Here is a 24,976-nt window from a genome sequence, read left to right as displayed (position 1 = left end):
ACACAGAAACAAATTCAAAAGACACCTGAAAACAAATTCAAAATATGACACCTGAAACCATAAAAATCCTTGAAGAAAGATCAGGCAGTAATCTCTCTGACATGGGCTGTAGCACCATTTTTCTAGCTATATCCCCTGATGCAACGGGGGCAGTGGGAGATTGTTGGGGAGAATGTATGAAATAGGGATGAGGATTAAAGAGTACACTTATCATGATAAAAAAAATAATACAGACATGGGAAGAGGCATTTTCTGCTGGGAGGAAATTTGGTAGAGGATGAAGGAAGGTAGGTAGAGGTCTCAGCAGACCCGATTACAGCCAGGTTAGCTGTGTTGGATCAAAGATGCTAGGGTATGGAGAGGCCTAGTGCCAGATGTGTGTTGGGATTTACCACAGTCCCCGAACCACTTCTGCTACATGATTATGCAAATTTTTGCATCGGAGGGCTGGCACCAGTCACAGACTCTGGGCCTCTGCAACGACATGGCTGCATGAGCATTCCAGGAGGGGGGAGGGGCTGGCACTGTCCTTTGCTCGGGGAGACCCTCCCCCAGAGGGTCAGAGCAGGTTCAAGCCACGAGGGCCTTAGAAGTGAGGGGTTTGGAAACAGCCCCATCTGTGATAAAATTCGGGAGGGAGGTGCTGCTTGGCAGGCTGATGGCTTGGTGGTGGACAGTGTAGAAGCGGAAAATGGATGGAAACTGGAGACAAAGAAGGAGTGTTTGGGGCACCTTGGTGGCTCAGTCGGTTAAGCATCGAACTTCCGCTGAGGTCATGATCTCATGGTCTATGAGTTTGAGCCCCACATCAGGCTCTAGGCTGACAGCTCAGACCCTGGAGACTGCTTCAGATTCTGTGTCTCCCTCTCTCTCTGACCCTCCCCCACTCATGCTCTGTCTCTCTTGTTCTCAAAAATAAATAAAAACATTAAAAACAATTTTTTTTAAAGGAGGGGTACTGGATTGCCTGTTAAGGAGAGTTCTGATGCTAGAGATTGGGAAGCTAGGTGATTCCCTTTTCACCTCTCCCACACAGGCGCATACACACACCACACCAATCCACTCCAGTAAGCTAAGCGACACCACCTTGTGGAGTACAGAGCCTTTACACCAAGCCCTGTCCAACTGTGCCAGCAAGATAAAGGGTTAGTATCCAAAATCTATAAAGAATTATCAAACTCACCACACACAAAAAACAAATTATCCACTTAGAAACAGACAAAGGATATGAATAGACAATTTTCCAAAGAAGACATCCAGATGGCTAGCAAACACATGAAAATATGCTCAACGACACTCATCATCAGGGAAGTACAAATAAAATCCACAATGAGACCACCTCACACCAGTCAGAATGGCTAAAATTAACAACTCAGGCAAGAACAAATGTTGGCAAGGTTGTGGAGAAAGGGGAACTCTTTTACACTGCTGGTGGGAATTCAAACTGGTGCAGCCACTCTGGAAAAGTGTGGAGGTTCCTCAAAAAATTAAAAATAGAACTACCCTACAACTCAGCAACTGCACTACTAGGTATTTATCCAGAGGATACAGGTGTGGTGTTTTGAAGGGACACATGCACGCCAATGTTTATAGCAGCACTATCGACAATAGTCGAAGTATGGGAAGACCCCACGTGTCCATCTATAGATGAATGGATAAAGAAGACACACACACACACACACACACACACACACACACACACACACACGCACAATGGAGTATTACTTGGCAATCAAAAAGAATGAAATCTTGCCATTTGCAATAACATGGGTGGAAATAGAGGGTATTATGGTAAGTAAAATTAGTCAGAGAAAGACAAATATCATATGACTTCACTCATATGTGAAATACAAGATAGAAAACGATGAACATATGGAAGGAAAGCAAAAATAATATAAAAACAGGGAGGCGGGACAAAACACAAAAGACTTAAATATAGAGAACAAACTGAGGGTTGCTGGAGGGGTTGTGGGGGGGGGGGATGGCTAAGTGGGCAAGGAGAATGGAGGAAGACACTTGTTGGCATGAGCACTGTGTGTTATATGTAGGGGATGAATCAGTGAATTCCACTGCTGAAATCATTACTGCACTATATGCAGTAATGCACTACTGCACTATATGCACTAAAAAATAAAAATTAAAAATTAAAAATTAAAAAAATAAAATTAAAGGATAAAAAAACCCTTAAACTGGAAAACCAGAAATTTGTGTTAAATAATGGCCAACCATTTGTAACAACTATCACCTACAACAAATTGGAAAATAATAAATATACCTAATTATCTGTGGCTTTAGGAAAGAGGATTACTAGGAAGCATGTTGAAAGCTAGCCCCTACAGCTGCATTTGATAAAATTAAAGGGGAAAAAAAAGGAGCAAGCTCTGTGGAAAAATGTCCAGCTTGCAAACAAAATTGAGAGAGAATATAGAAATCTCAGAAAGTCTAGAACTTACTTAGCAGGTTGGAAAATGAAAACATTTTCCAATTCTAATAAAAGATTCAGTTTAATATAAATACTATGAAAGCCCAATAAATTCATCTAGAGATATAGCTCAAATCAAAGGTGGAATGGTCATTCCTTCTAAAAGAATTCAACTGGTGCTTATTGGATTTGCTTCTCCAGAGCAGACAATGAGTCAATGTTTCAGGTGTAAGTGATTTATCAAGAAAGCACTTTCAGAGAAAACTAGCAATGAAGTGTAGAAAGTAGATAAGGAAATGAATGAAACTAAGCGGGATACAATTTTAAGTTTCAGATTCAATTTGGTACATATTCTATGCATAAATTAGCCTTTTGAAGTTGGTCTCATTTCAAGGTAAGCAATTGTACTTTTGTACGCCACTGAAATGTGAAAAAATAATCTGTTACATCACAAAATTTTAGATTAAGCTGAGTAATATATTTACTTCAAAATTTGGTACCGATTTATCAATCGCATCCCATGATACCCAAACCAAAGCTAGTGCTCATGTTGACATATTGTCTTTGAATCTACTACTAACAAATTTCAGTGTTCTGATAATCTCTCCCATAGTAATTTTAACCGTTATTGAAAAATTTAAGAGAAAGTACAATATTTGGGATAGGAATAGGAGGTTGTTCTTCCCCTGCCGAAATCACAAATTCTTCTATCTATTGTCTCCATTATCTTGCTTCCATATACCTTGTTTGGGGGCAGAGACAAACTGGTCCAAACCTACTCAACTCCAGAGTTTTGGGCTTGCAGCCATTTGGTGATTACAGTCCTTAAGTAGAAAGTGCTCTCCTAGTGATGTTAGAAATACTGCTTTGCGTGAGACTAAATATATCTCTTCATGTGGACTTTCCTAAAATCTAAATCAAGTTGTCCCAACCCTAATATTCTGAATTTTTCTGAGAGTCCTGCTTGATATTGAATTATATGATCCAATAAAATCCACAGATTACAAATAATGCCATCATAGCCATTGTGGCTACAGTAAAGTAGCAAAGTGATCAAAGAAGAGAATATTAAAAGGTAAGGTCAAATAAATGTGGTTTTGGGTGGGAGAATGGGAGGAATAGTGTTGTCAAATAAATGTAAGACATCCAGTTAAATATGAATTTCAGATAAATGAAAACTTTTTAGTATTAGTTTATTCTGAATATATATATGTAATATATAATATATAACTATATATTATAATATATATTACATATATACATAATAGTTAAACATAGTTACACATCTGTATTTAAATTCTTGTTCATCTGAAACCCAAATTTAACTGAGAGTCTATTTTCTTTGTTGTTTTGTTTTGTTTTTGCTAATTTAGCAATGCTGGGGGATGCAGAGGGGATGGTGATGAAAGGGCATATCATGTAGGATATTATAGCCATGTCAAAGTCTTAGTCTTTTCCTTTAAGGGAGATGAAAAACAGTGAATGGTTTTAATCTAAGGAAAGACATGATCTGTCTTACAATTTTAAAGACTTTCTCTGGGTAGAGTTAGGAATAGCCTGAAAGGGAAAAATGATGGAAGCAGGGAGAGATGTTAGCAGAATTCTCCAGCAGTTTAGGCAAGAAGTGCTGGTGACTTGTGAAAGTGTATGAGTGTTAATAGTGCTAAGTGCTGTGATTCTGGATTTATTTTGATGGTGATATATCCAGGCTATGTTAATGGATTAATGATGAAGTATAAAAGAAGCCAAGGATGGATACAGTGGGGTTTCCCACCCCCTTGCCAACTGGAAGAAACAAGTTCCCATATGCTGAGATGAGAGAGCTTGCAGGAGAAACAGGTTAGGTGGATGAAATGAGGAGTTCTATTCTGGACATGTTAAGTTTGAGAAATTTAATGTACATTCAAGTAGAGCACAGTTGGATCTTAGGAGACATGCCCAGGATGAAAATAAAAATTTGAAAATAGTATGCTTATGGATGATATTTAAAGTCACTGAGCTAAGTATGATCATATTCACAATTATTTTGGAAGTTATGTCTCATCCTCCTGAGCCAAAATTTATAATTGTTATCATGAAACATGCTGAGATATGACACCAGTTATTGGTCAAATTGCCACAAAAGGTAGTTGGTTTTAAGAAAAATATGTGTTCTCCTTGCCAAAAAATGGCTCTAGTGAGGTTACTATAAAGTCTTCAATGAGAGAGGCTTAGTATCCTCAGAACATTACTATAAAAAAAATTCCGGTGAATTTATAAATTATCTATGAAATTTGGTACCTGGGAAGCAGCAGATCTACCAAAACTGATAGGCCTAACTAACATCTCATTAATATGTAATATCTTTAATAAACTGACCTTCAAGAAGACATTGATTTTACCTTAAAATGCTTCTATGCTCTGTTTATAAATTTAAAACAGTAACTTTTCAGAGTAGACAAAGTATCAATAATTCATGACGTTACATTAACATAATTTTCACCTGTGCTTTAATGGCCCAGAAAGTAATGATTTGTAGTTTTATACCCGAGATCCTTCTGTGATAGTTTTTACTTGGTTCAAATACCTCTAACTTCATTATATTTTCATATACCAAAGAGCAAAATGAATAAATAAATAAACAAATAAATAAATAAATAACCTAAACATGTAATTTTATCATTAAAACTCAAAATTATGATTTTAACCGACTTCAGGCACTTAACAAATCAATAATACTCAAGTAAATTCATGGCGACAATACAGCCTGAGTAACAAATATCTGAACTGAAATTCCCTAAGGTTCCATAGGTTAATGAACATGAAACTCTGAAACAGTCTTAAGTTTAAGGAGTGTTGAAAATAAAGGAATTAGATAGTTCTTTTTTGCAGTACTTCTTAAAATCTGCATCATGGTAATGTTCTTTGTGAATCTGAAAAATTTCTGAAATTTATTTGGATTTATTTGTAGCACACACTTGAGGGAAGAAAACTTCCCTGAATATATACTACTGATTATGTGTATTTTGCAAGCAGACTGAAAATAAAAGTGTATTTTGCAAGCAGATTTGCAACAAAAGCAAAATTGCAAAAACAAATGAATGAGAGGAAGTTCTTTTTAAGAATATCGATCTACAGATTATACTAATTCTCAACTATGATATGTAAAGAAACAAGATAAGTAGACAGATAAATATAAAGACAGACATGTAGATATGGATATACTGATTATTAGAACAATAGAATTTCATCATAGCTATAGTATCAGATAACAAAGAACCATATTTAACTTATTATAGAAAATTTATACTGTGTATTTATATTTTGAAAATGATATATAACTTGATCTATAGCACACATGAATCTCTATATAAACTTGGTTATGACAAAAGTTTAATGTTCAAAACTTACAGGTTATTCTCCAATCTACCTTGCAATAGTGAAATAATCTTTATGTTATCCTTAACAAATTATTATTTATACTTTATCATAACAATATACTACATTAAGCATAACTTAACCTATGTTTTGAATAAGACAGATCTGAGCCTAAGTTTCAGATACATCATGAATTTGGTTATATAACTGTTAGTTTCTTTTTTTTTTTTTTTTTTTAATTTTTTTTTCAACGTTTATTTATTTTTGGGACGGAGAGAGACAGAGCATGAACGAGGGAGGGGCAGAGAGAGAGGGAGACACAGAATCGGAAACAGGCTCCAGGCTCTGAGCCATCAGCCCAGAGTCTGACACGGGGCTCGAACTCACGGACCGCGAGATCGTGACCTGGCTGAAGTTGGACGCTTAACCAACTGCGCCACCCAGGCGCCCGTTAGTTTCTTTACTAAAATATAAATAATAGTATCAACTCATAAGACATTCTGGAGGATTAAGTGGAAAACTATATAAAGTCCAGAACTTTAAATAAGTTCAAGCATATTTAATATTATTTTATGACTCTTATTAGCATTTTTATGAAATAATATAGCAGTACCTAGAGTTTCCAGAAATCTTCCCAAACCTCTCTAATTAAATTAGAAAACCAATTTACAAAGAATGATACCAAATAACTGGAAATAGATGTAGCTAACATCATTGACTTATACATTTATACCCTACTTTAAGGGTCATATATATATATATTTTTTAATTTTTTTTAATGTTTATTTATTTTTGAGAGAGAGAGAGAGAGAGCGAGCAAAAATATATATATATATTTTTTTTTTAATTTTTTTTAATGTTTATTTATTTTTGAGAGAGAGAGAGAGAGAGAGCAAGCAAGCAGTGAAGGAGCAGAGAGAGAGGGAGACACAGAATCCAAAGCAGACTGCAGGCTCTGAGCTGTCAGCACAGAGCCCAATGTAGGGCTCAAACTCATGAACAGTGAGATCATGACCTGAGCTGAAGTCGCATGCTCAACTGACTAAGCCACCCAGGTGCCCCAGAGGGTCATATATATATTAACTAATTTACTTACTACATACTATTGTTATGTCCATTTTACCTGTGAGAAAACTGAAGCACATAGATATTTCCAAATTCCAAAACAAGTAGTAAATGACAGGGCTGGAAATTGAACCAGTAGCTATTAGGCTCCAGGACATCTGCTCTTTACTTCTATCATATGCTGCCTCCCTAACTATATACAGACAGATGACAGATAGATTAAACAGATTATTGAAAAATAAATGAATTAAGAGAGTGAGATGAAATCAATGAGAGAACAGGGTGGGAGACACTTGGCCCGGCAACATGAGTGTGAAATTCATCTAATTTAGACTGGAGAATGGTAATAGACCTAAACAAAGCCTTTACCAACAGAAGAGAAGATTGGTAAGTAAAATTGGGAGCTAAGGAGGTAGTCAGAGAAAAGATGTGTAACTAGTGCTCAGAATTTCATAGCGGGGCAGTTTCATGGCTTTCACACTCTGCCTGGCATGTGTCTCTTTAATACTATTAATACTCTATAATACTGGGTAACCACAATAAGATACCAATTAACATTTGAATCATGTAATACTTTCTTTCTCTTACATCTGATTCCATTAATTCATTTATTCATAAATTTAACATTCGGTACCTTTTGTAACCAGGCACTACTGTGTGTACTTGAAATATAGTGATAACCTAGGCAGAGAATTTGATTTTCTAAAACATTCTATGGTTTGTACAATTATTGGGAAAAATCTGTTCCTCCACCCTTAAGCTCAATTGGTAAACATCAAATAAGTACTCAGAGGCAGTCACTCAGACAGGAAGAAGGACATGTTTCTGATCACTTAACAAAATGAATCTGAGGTGGAGGGTGAAGAAGACATGTGAGAAAGTGCCAGAAATCAGTTCTTCTATGCACAAATTTCAATGATCCCTTCATTTCAAGAAAGGCTCCCATAATTCCTGAAAGCTTAAAAGAGACACAGATTTTACTCATACTCCCCTCGGAGATAAGAGAGAATGATATTCTCATTTCTTCCCTAAGCCTGTCCAGGAAGGGCCAGTTCCCATGAGAACAGGAGGTTGCAAACCAAGAGGAAAGATATGAAAGCCACCTAACATCTCAACTCACTTATAACACCCCAAGTATTTCTGGGGAAGATTTTAAATACCCATACACAAAACCTGTCCCCATTAAAGAGATGGTATGTATCTTCAGTTAAAACACTACTCAATTCTACATCATCCCCCAAAGATTCCACTGAGTAATAGAAGGTATTTTTTTAATGGTTATTTTTTGGGAGAGAGAGAGAGACAAAGTGTGAGTGGGGGAGGGGCAGAGAGAGAGGAGACAGAATCTGAAGCAGGCTCCAGGCTCTGAGCTGTCAGCACAGAGCCCCATGCTGGGCTCGAACTCAAAAACCACAAGATCATGACCTGAGCTGAAGTCAGATGCTTAACCAACTGAGCCACCCAGACGCCCCATGTTTCTAATAACTTATACAAAACGAGAATACAGTACTATAGTAACCAGTTTGAGTGCAGTGATTATTCTGCTCATCTATACCACTATTACCATGGAATAAAAGTATACACATTTACTGCTACTTTATTTTTCCGCTTCCCAAATTACAAAAAATAAAAGACTGATAAACATTACTAAAAGCTAAAATAAAAGTAACAGCTAGCTGAAAAATTAACCCATTTTATATGTGAAACAGACGCTCTGAAAAAGGAAGCCCTGTCCTTATCCAAGATAGTATAAAGTATCTGTGGCTGGTGCTGTTCTTAAAGTTTATGACTTTGGGATCCTTTCACATCACACTCCTTTTCATATACACTAATCTTATAATGATGCAAAAAACTTGTACAGTCCCCTAATTGAAAGAAAAGTTACATATAAAGTCACAAAATATTTTCCTCATCTTTTTATTATAAGAATGTTATTTAAATGAGTCTTATTTATGTGCCAGGTATTTGATTTCCTTTTTTTTTTTTTTTACTGATATAGGTGAATATATTTGGGTTTATTTCTGTTTCTTCACATGTATGCACTTACACGTAGTGATTTATAGCCTAATATGAAAAACATGTTATATTTGAGAGGGCCTGGGTGGCTCAGTCAGTTAAGCATCAGACTCTTGATTGTGGCTCAGGTCATGCATGATCTTAAGGTGCTGAGCATGGAGCCTGCTTAAAATTCTCTCCCTCTTCCTCTGCCCCTCCCCAGCTTGTATGCACCCACACACACATACATGCACACTCTCTCAAAAATGAAACAACAAAATAAAATAAAAACATGAATAAAAATTCTATGTCTGATGTCATGCAACTATTATTCTGAAAGTTAAAAATATCTATTCTTTCATACTATTTTTCAATGAAATATCAGTGTCTATCTAAAAAAAACCCAACCTTATAAGATAGAAATAAAGACCTCTAAAAGGGGAGCAAGGGTAGACAAAGAATAATGACAATAGTAATAATTCACTTTCTGATGAAAGAATGGAGCAGAATGAAAACATAGTTGGATACTTGCTTGGACAGCCTTTTTGTCTTAGGAGATGGAATCTGAGAGTACTTAGAGGTTGATCTCCGTTGTTATAGAAAACACACATTAGCAAAGAGCGAGGATTTCCTAAGCACCACAAAACATAGAATTGGGTCCTGGAAATGTTGATTTTTATTTGGTTGCAAGTCATTGAAACCAATAATCTTAGTGGGAGATGATACACTTAGCTCACTAATCCAAGGAAATATTTCACAAACCAAGCTTCAACACCTCTGTGTTCAGATCTCTATTCAAAATTTCAAATTACCAGAAAACAGACTGAATGAGGTGGTGGCAAGAGTTCCCAGCTGGGTCATTCTTGTAACTTGTGGTAACGTGGGGGTGGGTCACATTAGCAGAGATGTGGCTGCCAAGGACACCATGAGTGTCAAGGGAAGAAGAGGGAGTTGCTAAACTCCCAGAAGCTATCTTAAATGGTAGTTACTATAGAGCTGGCAATGTTTAATCATTTGTTCAATGTTACCATCTTCAGACCATGAGCAAAAATAAGAAAAGATGGTGTATACAGAAAAATAATTTCCTCTCTCTAACTCAGATCCCATGTGATGAGGGAGCATAATGCAAGCTGAGGTCAAAGTATAAGCTAGCATCACCCCTCCTCCCCACAGGTAGAATATGTGTGATATTCCTCAGACAGTCCTAGCTACACAAGAGCAAAGGAAAGGGATTTAAGTGCTTGCCATGGTAATGTGGGAAACTAAGGCAAATAAAAAATTAAATTCCCTTACTGCCTATAGCCCATTGACAAGTCTCTGAAACCAGCAGAGTGACTCTAGGAACTCAGCTGCCTTCATGATGACACTTTGCTGGGGGCAAAAGAGAATCTTAGTTCAACATTATCCCTACCTCAAGGATCCTATAAGTCTACTTTAACATATAAAAATTCCTTTGGAAACTTCCTTTATCTTAACTCTCCCAAGTACAGTCATCATACTCCAAACTTATGGCCACCTGATATACATCTGAAGGGTCTCATGACTGAGGTTTTACTAAACAATAATAAATGGCATTTGCCTAGCAACAGCTAGCCCCTCAATGTCCTGGAAACCTTGATTCCAAAATTCCTTAGAGACTTAATCTATCCCTAACCCCTCCCAACCTGAGGGTATGTAATCAGTTACCAGTTATGACCCCAGTGAAGCTCTTCTTGCCCATGGCTCCTGTCTCCATGCTTTAATAAAATCGCCTTTTTGCACCAAAGACATCTTCAAGAATTCTTTCTTGGCTGTCAGCTCCGGACCACCCCACCATCACTCCAAAACTTCATCACCATGTATTTCCACAATGTATGTACACAAACATCTACTCAAGTACTGTAATAGTCCTAGCTAAATATTTGGTAAATTATTAGGGTGTTGGTTAGTCTGCTTTAAGCAGGGGTGATATACTAGTCACTTTAATTAAATAGAAGTTTATTTCTAATGTTATAATATTATTTCTAATGTTAGAGTACACTAGTAAGAGGTACAGACAAAGTAGAGTTGATGGGTTTTGGAGTGGTGGTTGTCCACAGCCGACTGCTAAGAAAGAATTCTTGAGATTTCTGTGGTGCAAAAGAGGTAATTTTTTTTTTAAAGCATGGGGACAGGATCTGTGGGCAGAAAGAGCTGCACTGGGGTTGTGAGGAGTGACTGGTAATATACTATGCAGTTGTGGGAGGTAAAAGCAAAAGGGATGCCTCCAGAAGCACTTTCATATGCTAAAGAGGACTCATAAGATACCTGAGGCTTTGCTATTGTCAAGCTAAGGTTGTTTTTCCTCTAGCAGGCATTAACATTAAGAGAGTAGGGGGTTCCTGGAGAAATGTTATACACTGTATTTGCCTCAAGTAGTTGTCAATGAGATGCAGGTTATAAAGAAATTTAATTTTACCTGCCCTTTACTTTTTGCCTTTATTCCCCGCATCACTATGGAGGGGAAGTTGATATTAGGTGCCCCAGGAAACTGAATCTATAGGTTTCTGGAGATTAGGCTATTGATAAAGATTGCCTTTTTCTTGTAACTTACTAAGATATTTGTAAACTGATGGAAACTCATGTCCTGTTTGACTGTGATGTCTATCAGCTACCCGTTTGTTTTCTTTCCTTTCTTTTGTTCTTGGGCAGCCAGGAATGCCTGAGTATCACACCCCCCACCTTGGGTGGGGAGTGCTAACTTATGCTTTGCCCTCAGCTTGCTTTATGCTCCCTCATCAGAGTGGCACTGTCATTCTTAACATATGACTTCCATGTGTGAATCCAAACCAGCTACTCCTTTTTTTTAATCACCTGCCAACCAAGGAGAAGGGAAAAAAGGAATTAAGAAGCTCATGCTTATTCCTTTTAAGGAGACCTGATGATGACTGAAAGCACTTCTGTTCACTTCTGCTGATCAAAGCTTAGTCAAATGTCCACACCTAAAATGCATGAGAAGCTGAAAAACAGTGTCTAATTTGGTCAACCATGTGGCCTGTTTATAACTGTTACTATGGAAAAATGAGATTGGATGTTGATGACAATAAACAATCTGTCACAAAGCTTTAAGAAGCTAAGAAATGAGGCCATCAAAATAAATTAAGAATGGGAAATGTAACAAAGATATAACAAAACCAGAAGTATGAAAATGAAAACTTATAATTCTCAAATAATCAAAGTAACATGGAATTTTCCGAAAACAGAGCCCCCAAGTTACAACAGAGATTTCAAGTGTTTGTTGAGTGAACCTAAAAATGTCTCAAGTTTCTTCTGACCCTGAAAAATAGTAAAAAAAAAAATATGATTTTGACCTAGTTGTGATACTTACAGTAAAAGCAGATGAATTGTAACAGTTATAATATATATCTTACTTTTTTGAGTTTTGGTTTTAGATTATAATATTTCCTAAAGCTTATCATTACAGGATGATTTTTGTTAAAAAAAATAGTACTATTGATGGTATTTTAGTTTCATTAAAGAGAACTTAAGATAATGCTAGTTTACTCTGCCTTTATGTGCATATAGCTCTTCCCCATATACTGGCAGTTTCTTGAATTACATGGAGTGTCTTTTGCAATGGCAAATTTCAAATCATGCAGTATATAAAATATAACTCTTATAGAGTTATATTTATTTATTATAGAATCATATCAGACACTTCTAGAAATACAAGTGCCATATGTCTCATTGATTAAATGGCAATAGACAATTTCCTTTTGGAGTTACCTATTTGTATGCATGTATGCATTTAAGTAACTGTCCATGTTAAGGAAAATATGACTAGATATTTCAGTCAAATATTAAAAGCCAAATATTCTACAGTGCATATAGACACTTTACTATTCCAATCAGATATGACCACTGGAGACAATAATCAACAAAGATCATCTCCAAATGGAAAAAACAAGGAGAATTTAACTGGCTGGCTGAGATACCTAATTCACTTATGTATTTAATTACTTATTTATGCCATTATAAATAATATATATTGATTATATCTTATGAATATACTGATGATATTCATTCTGTTTTATGGTTAAAATAAAATTCCATTATTATGCATTTTATTGCTCAAATTGTTCTAGCTTTGATCATGAGGAACTTCTTGTGGTTGACTCCTGTGTTCTATCAACAGGTTTCCATATTTTATTAAGAGTTTTCATACTTTCTGGACAAGATATGTCAAGCTCATATTATATTTTCCCTGCCTGAGCCCTGGAATCAACTACTTCTTAAAGAATCCACAGTTCCTTTTATTGGAATCTACTGGGTTCTTTTTATGCTCACTACTGGGATGTCATTGCTTCTATGTGCTTTCAGTAAACATAGCCAGGAAATGTATGCATGCACACTAATCCATGCATAAGCACACATCTATACTTCTTTATCTGTCTATCTGCCTTCCTATCTATCTACCTACCTATCCATCTATTTGTGAGAAGCATATTTACTAACTAGATTACAGCATTTTATGTACAGTTCTTTTTGCATTTAGGTTTCCAGTTAAGATAGTTTTCCAAAGTTAATAAAGTTTTTTTTGTTTTCTGCCCTACCCACTTCATTTTTTTATGGGAGTTTTTTTTTCATGTTTATTTATTTGTGTGTGAGAGAGAGGGAGATTGAGAGCACAAGAGAGCACAGAGGACCCAAGGTGGGCTCTGTGCTGATAGCAGAGCCCAATGTGGGCTCAAATTCATGAACCATGAGATCATGACCTGAACCCAAGTTGGACACTTAACTGACTCAGCCACCCAGGCACCACTTCCCTACCCACTTAAGTGTGGTTTTGTTTTTAATTTTCAATTTACTTAGGTTTATTTTTTAGTGTTCATATTCTGTTTTTATTCCCCCAATAATCTGGTTGGCTTTGTTTGTTTGCTTAGAAACATAAAGAAACTTATGAGCTACAGCACTATGGTTCTAAGAGTCCAGAGCCACAAAAAAGGATATACTCAGAGAAATGTCACTTCTTCCTCATTGCTATTACACTGGTCCTATCTCCTTTTTTTTTAACCCCTTCTCATACAATTTCTAATAGAATGTACATACAGAAATCATCTGAAATGACCACCGCTTTAAAGAAAATTTATACTTTTAGTTCTTCTTATATAATATATATTATACATACACCTGCGCTTACAGAGAAAGAGAGAGAGAGGTCCTATACATTTATTTCATCTCAAATTCACCACAGTTTGTATTTTTGTGTTTTCTTTTTTTTTTTAAGATTTATTTATGTAATCTCTATACCTAATGTGGGGCTTGAACCCACAACCCAAGATCAAGAGTCACAAGCTCCACCAGCTAAGCCAGTCAGGCACCACTGTAGTTCTGTGTTTTCAATCAGGCAAGGTGATCAGAATAAGTTTATAACAAAAAGTATGAGTCTGTTTTACTCAAATAGTCTAGGGCTTGGTGAAAACAAACCCAAAGTCTTATTATAAGTATGTCCTAAATGTTTCATAAGACATATTTATACTTAACAATATTTTGTTGCTTATCTGAAACTTAAATTTAACTAAGTATTCTGCATTTTATGTGATAGGCTTATCTTAGCAGGATAGAACTAGATCAGTTCATAAGGTGACATTTCATGCACACCTAGAGTACAGAATAAGAGTCAAAGGTTCTACACAAACAGGGAGCTGGATCAAATTCTAAAGAATATATATGCAATGCAGTGCAGTTTTCTTTTACAGCTATAAACTCATATATATCTTAAAATTTCAATGTGATTTCTGGCAAAGCCTATCATGATCCAAGAAGAACGGGGACACTTCCTTGAATGGCTCCTATCACTGCTCAGATGCTTTGGAAGACTGGGCTCAAAGATTAGGAACAATTCTGAGAGGCAGTGTGGAAGCTACTTTGGTTGCCTTCAGAATCATTACCCTAATTCTGGATGTTCTTGATTTCCATCATGGGAATCAGGTCTGGAATTAGGGAGAAAGGTATTACTCAGCCATCAAAAAGAATGAAATCTTGCCATTTTCAATGACACGGATGGAACTAGAGTGTATTATGCTAAGCGAAATGAGTCAGTCACACATGTGGAATTTGAGAAACAAAACAGATGAGCATAGGGGAAGGGAAGCAAAAATAAGATAAGATAAAAAGAAAGAGGGATCCAAACCATAAGAGATTCTTAAATAAAGAGAACAAACTGAGGGTTGCTGGAGGAGAGGTCAGTGGGGGGATGGGCTAAATGGGTGTTGGTCATTAAGGAGGACACTTGTTGGGATGAGCACTGGGTGTTATATGTAATGATGAATCCCTAAATTCTACTCCTGAAACCAATACTACACTATGTACAATATGTTAACCAACTTGAATTTAAATAAAATCTTGAGAGGCACCTGGGTGGCTCGGTCAGTTAAGCATCCAACTCTTGATTTTGGCCTAGGTCATGATCTCGCAGTTCATGAGATCCAGCCCCACATCAGACTCTGGACAGATGCTGTGGAGTCTGCTTGCGATTCTCTTTCCCTCTTTCTCTCTGCTCCTTCCCTGCTCATGAGCTCACTATTTTTCTCTTTCTTTTTCAAAAATAAATAAATAAACATTAAAAATAAAGAAATACAATCTTAGAAGGAAGAAAAGAGAAAAAGAAAAGCAGTTTTCTAACTCTAACAGACAAAGGCTTAAGTTGCTGTTTTAGTTCTTTGCCTCTGTAGAGAATGGAGTTGAAGATTTCATAGTGGGGAAAGTTTCAGAGTCAGAAAAACCTTGCTTCTTTGGCTATTTAAACTGATATTTAGGAAAAGAATTCAGAATTCAGGTATATGTTCTTGAAGTTTTTCTTTGACTTTTTCCATTTGGAATTTTTTGATGATTATTTTGGTGTTCCTATCAGAATGATATTCAGAGAAAAATATAGAATTATCTACCACTTGAGAAAGGGAAAAATAGCTGCAGCAATGGTGTAGGAATAGTGGTATTAGTAAAAGTCACATAATAGCATAGTTTTCAGAGGGCAACAAAAGTTGCTATATTTTGTATTCATCCCTCAATTATATTTTGCCACTACAGCTTGTGTTACAGAACAAACGGAAAATTATTACTAAGTGCATGTATTTGTTGTCCTAGTTTATGAAAGATCATCAGTGTTTTCAAATTGTGCATAAGGAAAAGTAAATTATTTAATCAAATTGTGTTGGGAAATAGTGAAAAAAAAAGAACATAATTACGTTTAATGTATTCTCCAAGGTTAAGCATAGTAATTTGTTTCAGTACTTGTAGTACATAGGGGTATTTCTAATATGTTTTCTTCCAGATATTTATCTGCCAATATCCAACTCATTAACACTAGCTATTAATATTTGATTTGGAAGAAAAAGATTTAATTTGTAATATAATTTAAACCAGATATTAGCCAGTATTTATACATTTTAAAAAGTATCAGCAGTCCTTGCTGTATGTAAAAGTGCAGTACAATACTCTGCAAGCTTAACTGTACTAAATGATCTTACTAAAAATGGGGAAAACTACAGTACATAAGCCCATGACCTTTAAAAATAGTAAACTAATAGTAAAAAAATAGTAAAAAAATAGTAAAACTAATATTTATTTTATATGCTGTAAAACATTAAGAATTAAAGTGTTTTTATTTCTCATAAAAACACGTTAAGGGGTACCTAAGAGGCTCAGTCTGTTGAGCATCCGACTCTTGATTTCGGCTCAAGTCATGATCACAGAGTCATGGGACCAAGCCTAGCATCAGGCTCTGCACTGAATGTGGAGCCTGCTTGAGATTCTCTCTCTCCTTCTCCCTCTGCCCCCACTCACTCTTACAAAAAAATGTCAGGAGTTTGAATAGTGTTTGCCTTCTTCTCATCATGTATCTGACAATATGGAGCAAGTATCTTTTCTATGACTCGGAAAAGTGTCTTATTCCCTTCTAAGTTTTGATCAGTTTCAAACATTTATCCTTTCTATTTTCAATGTCATGAAATACCTTCAAAGTTCCTTTAAATGTGAAGTTATTGGCCAGTGTCATTTCCTTTGAGATATTTTGATTCTTTTTATCACAACCATTTTCTTCATTTGCATTGATGAGTTTGCCTCACTAGATTCTCCTAAAGGCTCTCAGGCTTTTCTAGAATTTTATTTATACGATATTCTACTTCCAGCATTATCATTTTTTGTTGTTTTGCTGCATTATCTTTGTTGGCCAGTTTCCTCTTTTGATTATCCATCTTGTAAAATGCCATCTGAGTTTATCAGGGAAAACAAAGAGGCAATGTGACTATAGCTTTGCTTTCTGTGTGTGAACTGAATAACACACACACAGTAGCCAATCACTAACAGACTCTGAAAGAAGTGACGTGATTGGTCACTGATTCTGATATGCACCAAATATTTACATAGAGATTTGTGGGCTGAAGAGGTAGGAGCAATGTTTGCACTTTATGTGATGATTCACAGATAATAACTGAAATTTGAATCATATTTTCAAAGGGCTGGGGTTAACTAAAGTGTTGTGAATGAAATTTGTTCTTATCCAAACTGCAAAGTTAGGACTATTTGTATCTACTGCAACCAGAACTAGGCTGGTTGTTAAATTTAGTCAGCAATGAATGCTTCCCTTATTGACTGATCAGGTGGCTCACAGAGGCTAACTTAGAAAGGACTTAGCTTTTGCCATAAGCTTCACAAGAACACCCCAAAACACACCAATACCCAAGCAAATGCAGAATATAAGTAAAAATAGCATACTTATTGTGAAAACACAACTTGGTATGCTTATTGTGAAAACGCAACTTCAAGACCAGTGCCCTAGTTGCCCCAACCATATGGACAGGCATAATCTTTTCATATACGGAAATTCCACTATATCGGATACTATCAGTGATAAAGCTCAGGATAGAAAAAATTATTTTATAGAGACCAGCATTCAGCTGGAACTTTGAGTTCATTACTATCTTAATAATTATTAGCCAAGCAGTGCTTCTACTTTCCACAAAACTGTTGGTCTATGAGTCTGCCAGCTCATGTCCATTACTATTAACATTATTCATAATTATTGAACTTCGCACAATGTCTAATCCCATCATACCATATTTCACTTTGTTCCTATAGAGATCATACCCATTCCTCCAATTCAGAATTCTTTCTTACCTATCTAAGCACTTATGCTCTGCCACATGGGCTCTATTCTAAAATACGAAGGAATTTGCCAAATATGTGAATATTATGCTGACATTACAGCTACAGTTATGTGCACTTCTTCTATCAATTCATTCTCCTTCCATGGAGAAAATAACAAATAACTTCAAATTGAAAATATTTATAAATATTTATACACAGTATATTTGTATATAAATACGTAATATGTACATTCTGAAAATTTATGAAGGATTTACAAAGCCTGAAAGTTCTTAACAAAAAAAAAAACACAATTTTTAATGGAAGAGAGATAAAAGACATCTTTCTCCCAAACTACGGATCCTTTAATTTTTTTTTCTATAAAAACAAGAAAATACGTGTTTGTTTTAAGGCAGATACTAAAACTTTGTGGTTATGATCTACAGGAAAAGAAAGCCCTGAAAAACTTATTCTCAGTAATCAGGAGCTAATGTTAAATTCTTTTATCTGACATTACCAGAGTTCAAAGATTGTTGTAAATGTCAGTAATCAAATCTACAAAGGATGTCTCTGAGGATGGGATTAGGAAGCAAACACATCCTGAAGTCAACTGTTAACCTCAAATTATCTTTCTATACTCCAGCAAAACATCAAGGAGATTAGAATCAAGGAAAAACCACACTAATTGATACTTACTAATAAAGGTCAGCCACAAGAAGTAATTAGACCTCTATGAAAACCCAGAAGACCTAATCCTCTGCCTGTGTTGCAGTCTTCAACTAGAAGCCCTTAGAAGACACTGCCTCACTATGAGCGAGGGGCATCCATAGGCTGTTATAACATGAAAGTGTTGAAGATTAGCAAAGATAAGCATTAGGATATGAAATTGGGAGAAAAGCAAATAGGACATAAGAGAAAAGAATCACCAAGTGCACCAGAGTATCACTTTCAAACTAAGATCAAGTGAGGAGTTATATGTTGATGTCACAGTCAGATGGGAACAGACAAAATTGTAGAACCAAATGATGCATTTGGAGTGAAGAATTCTCAGTTAATATGTTGGGCCATGTAATCATGGGATATGTAAGGAAACCATCTGACCAAAAGTTGGATATTAGGCAATAAGACTTAGCTACTCTTACATGTTCCCACATGTCTCTTCTAAAGACCTAGGATTCATACTCCTTACCTTTTTTTCTTTACCCTCAAATTAAAAGCATGCTATAAAATACATGGTTTGATTACCAGCTGCTTTGGAAACACTCTGACCTTGGGCAGTGCAATATTTGATTTCCAAGGACAATATTTCCATGAGTTCGGAGGCACATCAGTGGACATTTGGACTTGAAAATCATTCAGTTTTCTAACATTCTGGGGCATTTGTAGTTTAATGAGGCCTAAATAATTTACTCTACTTGTCTACAGTGAAGTTTTGACCTCACTCAAGTAATATAGATCATTATTCTTCCTTCACTTCTTTATTCAAAGACTATTAATGGCCTATAGCGTGGCAAGAGCTTTATTTTCTATTTATTAGGAATACAAATATAAATGAGAAAGATTTCCTACTTTTAAGAGTTTAAATCCCAGGGAGTCTTAAAAGATGGGGGGAGACAGAAGCAGAAGATTCTAAGATCAACTTCTGAGTACATTAAGATATGGACTCAAACACTTGTTGTCTTTCTAGAGGTGTAATTGCAGTAGAACTCAGTATATATCCTTAGCCTCATGCAGGCAAAAGTTTTTTGCAAATCATGTCAATCAACACATGACATTAGATATGGGGCTAAAAGAAGATAGTGTTTGGAATAATGTAGATTGTACAAAATTGTCTGGGGTAGATATTGATCCTCATAATTGCACTATACAGTAATGATATTATATAACATCAGCATTGGCATCCATTTTATTTATATTTATTTTTTGTAGTTTATTATGTACATATTTATGTGATTATATTTATATGTATTAAATTTTATTATGTATTTTATTCATTTGATATTTATTTATTGTCTGTTTTGTGGCTGTATGTCAATGTCGTATATAAGGCAGGCATTTTTTCAGTTTTAGTCTTTGCTGTATTGCTAATGCTTGCAACATAATAGATGCACAATAAATATTCATTGACTATTGTTTCATGTAACAGCAGGAGTAGGGCTCAATTATCAGATTTTTCTTACCCCCTACCTGTCAATGCTATATGCAGAGAAATGCATCTTTGAAGGGTAAAACCAGAAGTAGTGTCTGTGATTTGACATCACTTATTTTGTTGGCTCAGGGAAAATTATCATGTCTCTGGTAGCCATATGGGCTATAAGCATGAAGGAAAGTACATTATTTTGTGGAGAGGTTAAAATTTTACTGTGCTATTATCGCTTGATAATGCAGTGACACTTTACAAAAAAAATGTTTTTTTGCAATGAGAGACATGTGCATAAAATTGACATGCATTAAGTAACACTGAAATACATACACAAAAGCTATCCACACAACTATCAATCTTCTGATTACATCAAAGATAATGTCAATGTGCTGTTGTTATGTTTTTTATACCTCATTTATACTTGCTAATCTCCTTTTATGGAAGAGAAAGCAGGCTTTGCTATTACGGCCTTTGTTAGGCAACAATATTTGACTGGAATTTTAAAATCTTGTTTGCTTAGAATTTATTTTGCATAGTTATCTTCTATTATAGTAAGTGATAATGTTTCTAAAAATAATGACACAAATTTTTAAAAAATACTTATCTATGTTTTAAAAAGTTAGTTGATTTAGTGAAAACTAAACACTCTGACAGGAAATACTTGGACAGTGTTAAAGTTGTAAAGATGATATAAAAAAAGACTTAAATTTGGAAAACACCAATTAAAATCCAGGGAGGTAAAACTGGTTCATTATTTGTCTTGAAGCATAATGGAGATATCAAGACCAGAGCTTGGTCCGACCTTAGGATCAAGGTCTTCATGATGTTGTATAAAGACCACAAAGAGATTGTCCTAAAAGGAATTTCTAATTCTCCTTCCTCAATCTCTACAGCTCACACTGCTTGTTCAAATAACAAATTTATTGTCTTCACCTTTCTTGAGATTTTCTGATCTTGATTTCCTGCCCAGTCTGACCTGTGGCCATTGTGCTTGTCAATTGGTTTTCATCTTTCAATTCTGACTCTGAGACCAATACACTCTAAATTGCTCCTGCACTTCAGCTTTGACATAATTTTTCTACATCTTTGAAATATCTTAGATTATTTTTTCCCAAGGCCGATACAAGCCCTGTGTTTTCAACCATCCTACATTCTCCCTAGGCGGAGCTCTTCACTCTACGTTTATAAAGGTGCAACCCAAGTGGACAATTCTAACTATTGTGTTGTATCACTCTACTCAGAAATGGATTTACCCTGACAGTAGCGAAATATAAATATCACCAGGAAAGACAACATTCAAAACCATGTAACTAATTATTTTCCGTGATTTTGTGTTCTTTTCTAATGAGAGAAAGCAACATCATATAAGCTTCATACCACATAAGCTTGATAGCAGCTTCAAATATAACAGTAAGAATGATTTAGGCATTTCTGAAACTAATGTATAATGATATGTCAACTATACTTCAAATAAGTAAATAAGCAAATAAATACAGATTTAGAAAGGATGTTTCAGGCATATTAGAAAATAATAAAACATATATAAGAAATGATGGGTAACAATTACAGTTTGGACATTGAGGATTGAAACTATCTATCCTCTCTCACAACATATTTTCTATAATAACATGATTTTATTATTCCGTTACCTTCATTAGCATAACTTTACTATTCCATAAGACTCTTTCTTATACAGGAAAATATATTTATTGTTTACAGGAGGAATTTCATGAAAGACTCATAAATTCTTCAATATAATCATCAACAGTTTACATTGTTACGACTCTGAACATTTAGCTCTCAAATCCTTGCTTTCCTATTTCTACCAATCCTAGACAGATATACCCTGATTCTTACCTAATCCTCCTCAATCAATCCTCCTAATCAATCTTCCTCATTCTCCACATGGAAATACCACCTTAAATCAAACTGCAAATACTCAATAAAATTGAATCTTGTCTACCCTCCATGGGGCATTCACAAAGTTCTGTTGAGATGGTTTTCTCCCTTACCATGGTAAGCAATGAACTCAAACCTGTCTTATGAAGAGCTTGTGTTGGTGATATTTGGGGAGCCAGCATACAACAGCTTATAAGCCCTTTTATGTATTCACATACCTGCAAAGAATCATTTTAGTTGTAAACTTCTATAAATTATGACTACACTAATGATTAAGAAGATATAATTTGCATATATATGTATATATATATATACATATACACACATACAGATGACTCCAATCTGGCAGCATCCATGGTTACTTTCATTAATTTTTTCATCACCCTTTGAAAGATAGAAATCAGAATTTTAACATTTAAGCACTGAATGTGAATTTTCTACAATTTTTAAAATTTCTTCTGAAAATAAATGGTCTTATGAAAGTAACATTTGGTTATTTTTATGGGAAATTTTGGAATTGATTAAATGTAATTATATGTACTATTTCTTTTTCTTTCAGAGTCTTAACCCACTGAATTTTAATTCCAGAGATAGGGAAAACAGAAGGTCAATTAAAGAATGCTCTGGTCCCCGTTTTCAACTTATTCAATCTAGTTTCTTAATATTTGTGATTCCTTCTCCTTATTTTCCTGATAAAATGCAATGCTAGTTGCAATGGCAATGGCTCAAGTCTGCATAGAAGGGAAAGACAGCATGATGACACTACAAAAATAATTATCAATTATTGGGAAATACTTCACTCATCTTTACTGCCACAGAGACAGAACAAAAACCTTCCACCCCTTTTCCATTCTGCATCCACAATATCCTGCTTCTTCTTTTTCCATTCCTGTTGGTGCTGTTCATTTAAACCAATTGCATTTTTGCAACCATGTGTGTGATCATTACGTGGGGAGGTAAGAAAGAGAATGCATGAAAATCGAGGACCCTGAATTTATTTTATTTTTTTTTTTAATGTTTATTTATTTTTGAGACAGAGAGAGACAGAGCATGAACGGGGGAGGGGCAGAGAGAGAGGGAGACACAGAATCGGAAGCAGGCTCCAGGCTCTGGGCCATCAGCCCAGAGCCCGATGCGGGGCTCGAACTCACGTACCGTGAGATCGTGACCTGAGCCGAAGGCGGACGCTTAACTGACTGAGCCACCCAGGCGCCCCGAGGACCCTGAATTTAAATAGGGACTCTGCATTCCTCTGTGATGCCTGCAATAGTAATAAGCCTAGTAATAGTTCATATTTGTGGTATTTGCTTTCAAGATTGGACATAATAATATATTACTGGAGAGGTAGGAAGAAAATACAGAAAAAGGGTAAGGACCAATTTGTTGGGGGAAAATGAGGAATGTGAAGAACCTTCTCAGGTTAGGTCAATAAATAGGCCCTGAATCTGCTATCAAGCTCTTTATGAGTTAATCATTTAACTTTGACCTTTCCTTTCCTAAAAAAAGAAATGTGATCTTTGTTTAAAGAAATGTGGAGGCCAGCTGCCAGGCCTCCCAGCTGACCTGCACCCACAGATAGGCAAACATAACCTAGCCTTGTCCAACTTGAGAGCCCTGTCAGACATAATGGTATGGATAATCATTGGGTCCGGAACACACAATACAGGATCCAACATGGCATCCCAGCCATTCAGGTGGTGGCACTGACCCTGCTAATGGTCCATGGGACCATTCTTGAGTGTTCCGAGTCCAGCAATGCAGAAATGTTCCAGGGTGTGCAGGTGCACCCGGGCTCCCTTGGAGTCATCCTCACCTTCACCCCAGTCCCAGTTGCAGGAGATCTCATTTGCCTCAACCCTGAAAGAGGTTCTTGACAACCTAGACAGTCACCTGAAGAAATCTGAATACTTTTGCTTTCCTCTGGTTCCCACACCATGAGAAGATAAGTGTCATCCACCAGGACCACACCAACAAGCCTCCCTCCTCTTCAGCCAACTGGTTTTGGAACTATGTTATCAGATTCTCTTTACTAGAGTTCTTGCTCTGGATCAGTGCCTTCCTGCAGGGTCTTGTGGGATGGATAAATCACCCCTTTTGGCTCCTGTTCACGTGGAAGAAGGAGAGAAGCAACCTCGGCCATAAGATCTTCACCTACGAGTGCCTCTTAAAGCAGCATGTCCAGGATAGGGTCATCCCCAGAGAGAAGACCAAAGAGGCCTTGCTAGAACTGAAGGTCATTGTGGGAGCCCACCCCAAGATGGTGGCCTACTGCCCTGTGGAGGTGTACTTCATCCAGGGGATGACATCCTGTTGAGTTCTTGCTTACAGAGGCACAGCTGCTACATGAATATCATTATGTACGAGTTATATGCAAGGATGTGCCATGGCTGGACTACTGACTGGCTTAGGAGACCATCATGAAGACAGTCCAGGTCCAGCTCCCCCTCGGTCAAGGCCCACAGCTGTATATTGAAGGACTTTTGAGAAAATCTATCTAGCCTTTTCGAAGTTCTGTGTCATTTGAGAAAAGCTAAACCCCACTAGGATATTTCTGAATGCATATCTGGAGAAAGTATTGTACTGAAGCAGAAACAGGAAATAAATTGAGCCTACCCCATTCCCCAGGGCCAACTCCGGTTAGGTTGAAGGCTCAGTGTCCCACTGGCCTGATGGGGATCATACCTCTTTCTGCTGGCCCTCTGCTACAGCACCCACAGTGATGAGCCTAGATTGGGCAGGATTCCCCACTGTCCTACTTCCTTTGTCATCACAACAACCCCATGCAAGGAAGAGCACTCACATCCCTATTTACATCTCCATGTGGCAGCGCCTTTTCCTGAACCTACAATCACTACATTCTGTTTTCCCAAGAAATAGTGAAACCCCAAAATGTTCTGTATAAGAGGCCAGGGATTCAGTGATTCAGTTCAGGGATTCAGTTCCATCTGTTGGCTAGGTGTCTGTACCTCTAGGGCCCCATTAACATATATTTG

General features: G+C 36.4%; 1 pseudogene; it reads left to right on the top strand.

The window, feature by feature from the left end:
- Positions 1 to 354: 354 nt before the first annotated feature.
- LOC115522913 lies at positions 355 to 24,567 on the top strand (annotated as a pseudogene).
- The last annotated feature ends 409 nt before the right edge of the window (positions 24,568 to 24,976 follow it).

Source organism: Lynx canadensis, chromosome C2 (assembly GCF_007474595.2).
Source record: "Lynx canadensis isolate LIC74 chromosome C2, mLynCan4.pri.v2, whole genome shotgun sequence".
NCBI classification, from domain to species: Eukaryota; Metazoa; Chordata; class Mammalia; order Carnivora; family Felidae; genus Lynx; species Lynx canadensis.
The sequence above is the reverse complement of the archived record's forward strand: the minus strand, read 5'-3'. Positions and strand labels throughout refer to the sequence as shown.